Genomic DNA, 5,020 nt, shown 5'->3' on the forward strand with positions numbered 1-5,020 from the left:
GCAGTCTCTTTCCTAAAATATGCTGGCTGGAGCACTCTTGGAGATATAGGTACTATCTGATCATCTTTATACTCTCTGTGGCCAAGGGAAAATACAGCATTATAAGCATGACACCCTGGGAAGAGGAGTGCAGCCATTGCTGGGGCTAGAGGTGGTAAGCACTGTTCACATGACTGTCAGCTGCATCAGATACCTAGAGAAAAAGGTTTCATGATCTGTTGCAAAATCTGGCCAAAGTTCCTTATGCAAAGCCATTGGGATGGGGGCTTAAGAGAGTGGAGGCTACATCAGGGAAAGTGTGGGGAGTAAGGAGCAATGGCCTCAAAGTAGGACAAATGCATAGGCGAGAACCTACTCAGGTGTCTCCCTTTCACCCACTTCTCACCCAACTTCAGTTGTTTGGGGGCTTTTATGTGTAGAACTCATATAACTGTGCAGCTTGCTTGGAAGACATCCAGTGTGCTCTTACTCAATTATTTTATAACATTCCCACCCCCTGATGAACCTCCAGTGATTGGCTATCAGGAAGCTCAACTTTCTTCCACTGATCTAGGTTATACAAGGGCAATCCCTTGGGGATATAAATCTCCCATCTCTGTCTTCAAATGCACTCAGCTCCACTTTGCCTTTTAAGAAGTTCTCTAAAATACATTCTCAGTCATAGTCTGCACAAGGGTTAGATTCCCTCCAGTTGCTGTGCATAAATCATTACAGATTTTCAATACATTCCAGGGCCCACATTCTAAATGAGTCTAGTGAGGTAGTGGATCACAGTGGTTAAGAGCAATGGGCTTCAGAGCCAAGCTACCTGATTGGCTGTGAGACATTGAGCAGAATACTATATTTTTCAGTGCCTCAGTTTTTTTTTAAAACTGGAACATGGGCATGAGAGGAGTACCTACTCCTTTAGGGCTGTTGCAAATTCAAGGTATTAATAAGTGTAAAGCAACCTGAAAAGTGTTAAGTATATATTACCTGACACTGTTATTCATTCCCTTTGTGAAGTAAATGATCATCTATTTGATTAATCTGCAACTTCTAATGTAATACTGAGCATACAGGAAATACTCAGTAAAGGAAACCTACAATGTTATATAGAAAAAGATTAACATTTAACAGACACAAGAATGGAAAATTATCTGTTGAGGATGATGCATATTGTAATATCTTTTTTTTCTTTTTTTAGAGAGGTTTTTGCATTCTCCAGACAGAGAGAGACAGAGAGACAGAGAGCGAGAAATCACCCCCCCAGGGGGGATGGCCATGCCACAATCCCCTCTCCTCCATTCTCCTCTTGGGATCTTGGGCAGGCACGCACACGTGCCCGGCGTGAGTTTAAGCCACCGGGTCTGGGACTCGAACCACGGTCGACTACATGGGAGCCCAGGGACATAGCCATTATGCTAACTGCTGGTCCCAGATATTGTAATATCTTTTATTTGATTCCCATGTATATATGCTGGGAAACATATGGGGGAAACTATTTTATACCCTGTAAAGATAGAAATGACTAAATGTAAATAAAATAAAAAAGATAAAAGACTTTTGCAAATTAATTAGAAAGACAAATATGGGGCCAGCAAGAAGCATGGTGGATAAGGTACTGGACTCTCACATGGCCAACTGTGGTTCAAGTCCCAGACATGGTGGCTTACTTTTCTCATTTTCCCTTTCCTTATCTCTCTCTTTCTGGTCAAATTAAAAAATAATAATAACAACAATGGAATTAAATAAATAAATATTTTTTTAAAAAAAGAAAGACAAATTCATTTTTACTTTTCTGGTTTTGTATAAAGGTTTATGTTAAAGTTGAGAATCTTTCTAGAGTTAATTTCATTTCATACTCTCAGGTAAGAAAGCTGAGGCCTGGAGAAGAGAAATGTTTTTCTAAGGTCATGTGGCAAATCATTTGGCCAACTCAGTAGAACACTGGGAACCTAATTTCTTCCAGTCCACAACTTTTCTTTGGTTAACTGATCAAGCTAGCATGATGTAAGAATTTGATCTTTCAGATTATCTCAGAACCTCTAGAATATGAGAACTAGCCTTTGGAAGAGCTGCAACTCTCTTAATCCTAGTAAGTTTCCTAACTAGTGTAACTCTGTTTCTTAATGAAAATTCTATTCATATATATTTTTCATCACCCTCAAAATGACATGTCCCTTATTCTACTTGCTTCTTATAAATATCCTCACTAGACTCACTGGGAAACTGAAGTCTGTAGAGGAGAAACAATTTGTCTAAGGCAATTCAGCTGGTCACATGAACATATGTGCTAGGTTTATAATTTTGTCCTTATGACCCTCCTAAGAGGCAGAAAGATAATTTTAGCAGCAAGAAATCTGAGATGGGTGGCTAGCAGGCTTCTGACAAGGTCTGAAACGGCAAACCTAGGGCCCAGGCTCAAAGACTCAACTTAAAACTACCTGGATATAATAGCTATGTGAGTCCTTACCAGTGTTACCCATTCTAATCCTGGAAGAAGGAAAACAAAACGAGCTTTTTGGAAAGGCTTCCACCTGACATTCAAAGCCCTTCTCAATCAAGCTCCAAACTGCCTGTCCAACTATGTCTCTCCTTAAACTCTGGTGCTTAAACTGCACCAGTGGATTCACTGGGACCCAAAACATACCATATACTTTCCTATCTATGAACCTTTGCTCAGCTAAGAATGCTTTCTCTCCCTTTAAAATTTCAATGAAATGTGACTCACTCTTTAAGGCCTGGTCCAATGTTGACCTCCTCTAGGAAGTCATCCCTGTATCCTTGGGACAGGCATTATCTTTGGTTCTCATATTGCCAAAATGCTCCCATCTATCTGAGTAAGTATCCACCAGTATTTTCATGGTCTGCTTTCCCACTAGACTGAGCTCCTGGAGGATGGGAACTGGATCTTAGTCATCTGTATTTCCAATGTCCAGCTCAGGGCCCAAAACAGAGGAGACACTAGTTAATTAGTGTTTGTGTAGTCAAATTGAAAAAATGATAATAACAATGGAATTAAATAAATAAATAATTTTTAAAAAAGAAAGACAAATTCATTTTTACTATTCTGGTTTTGTATAAAGGTTTATGTTAAAATTGAGGCGCTCTCTAGAGTTAATTTCATCTCACTCTCTCAGGTAAGAAAGCTGAGGCCTGGAGAAGGGAAATGTTTTCCTAGGGTCATGTGGCAAATCATTTGGCCAACTCAGTAGAACACTGGGAACCTAATTTCTTCCAGTCCACAACTTTTCTTTGGTTAACTGATCAAGCTAGCATGATGTAAGAATTTGATCTTCCAGATTATCTCAGAACTGTCAGAGAAGAGAGAACCTCTCTGATCTAGATGACATGAACATACAGACAAGTAATATCAGTCTATCAAGGTAAATGTCATAACAGAGAGGTATGCAGGGTACTGGATGGAGGAACTAAATTGGTCTGAGGTAGAAAGAAGGTGGCATTTAGAAAAGTTTCTCAACCTTGAATGGAACAGAATAGAATAAACAAAAGAATGAAGTCCACTCTGATATGGTCTACTGAACCTGTTTGGTTGTAGAGGGTTACTTATTAGACCAAGACCAAGAATGGAGCCACAGCTTCTAAAATTGAAATAGAGTATAAATAAAATAGGGTTAATGTACTGAAACATGAACTGTATGAAAAGTATTGGTAATTATAAAAGAAAAATTAAACTATCTCTAGAAAGAAAAATGAATAGTATGACTTTCCAAGGCCCATAGATCTTAACCTGCCCCTCCAAAGAATGGGGTGTATGGAGGAAATCCCATTTAAAGCAGCATTAAGACATTGCTTATGGGTAATAAAATCACAAATGGGATCTTAATGCCGGTAATTCTTGGAGTATGTGGCATAAATGCATTTGTTGGGGGTTAGGGTGCCAAGTGGAGATTGGTCACATGCTTATAGCCCAGGTTCATGCATATGTTAGGTCATTCATGGCAGCAGCCCAAAACTCATTTCCTTCTCAGCCACTGCCCTGGCCCACCATCCTTCCCATTATTTCCAGTATATACCAGGGAAATGTTTTCCTAGGGTCATGTGGCAAATCATTTGGCCAACTCAGTAGAACACTGGGAACCTAATTTCTTCCAGTCCACAACTTTTCTTTGGTTAACTGATCAAGCTAGCATGATGTAAGAATTTGATCTTCCAGATTATCTCAGAACTGTCAGAGAAGAGAGAACCTCTCTGATCTAGATGACATGAACATACAGACAAGTAATATCAGTCTATCAAGGTAAATGTCATAACAGAGAGGTATGCAGGGTACTGGATGGAGGAACTAAATTGGTCTGAGGTAGAAAGAAGGTGGCATTTAGAAAAGTTTCTCAACCTTGAATGGAACAGAATAGAATAAACAAAAGAATGAAGTCCACTCTGATATGGTCTACTGAACCTGTTTGGTTGTAGAGGGTTACTTATTAGACCAAGACCAAGAATGGAGCCACAGCTTCTAAAATTGAAATAGAGTATAAATAAAATAGGGTTAATGTACTGAAACATGAACTGTATGAAAAGTATTGGTAATTATAAAAGAAAAATTAAACTATCTCTAGAAAGAAAAATGAATAGTATGACTTTCCAAGGCCCATAGATCTTAACCTGCCCCTCCAAAGAATGGGGTGTATGGAGGAAATCCCATTTAAAGCAGCATTAAGACATTGCTTATGGGTAATAAAATCACAAATGGGATCTTAATGCCGGTAATTCTTGGAGTATGTGGCATAAATGCATTTGTTGGGGGTTAGGGTGCCAAGTGGAGATTGGTCACATGCTTATAGCCCAGGTTCATGCATATGTTAGGTCATTCATGGCAGCAGCCCAAAACTCATTTCCTTCTCAGCCACTGCCCTGGCCCACCATCCTTCCCATTATTTCCAGTATATACCACAAAGTGCATCATATTTTAGTCCTAAAAGTAGCTCTCCACAGACCGTAATCACTCAGGGAGAAGAGTAGCTGGAGGATTACGAGTGGTATAGTCTGTGGAGGCTCAAAGAAAAAAAAAAAAAAA

General features: G+C 39.4%; 1 protein-coding gene across 4 annotated transcripts in view; it reads right to left on the reverse strand.

Annotated features, from left to right (window-relative positions):
- The window catches only part of PFKFB1 (6-phosphofructo-2-kinase/fructose-2,6-biphosphatase 1), a 129,690-nt gene that overhangs the window by 123,515 nt on the left and 1,155 nt on the right, over window positions 1–5,020 (reverse strand). The gene's annotated exons all lie outside the window — the stretch shown is intronic.

Source organism: Tupaia chinensis, unplaced genomic scaffold (genome assembly GCF_000334495.1).
Source record: "Tupaia chinensis unplaced genomic scaffold, TupChi_1.0 Scaffold142270_1, whole genome shotgun sequence".
In the NCBI taxonomy this organism is placed as follows: domain Eukaryota; kingdom Metazoa; phylum Chordata; class Mammalia; order Scandentia; family Tupaiidae; genus Tupaia; species Tupaia belangeri.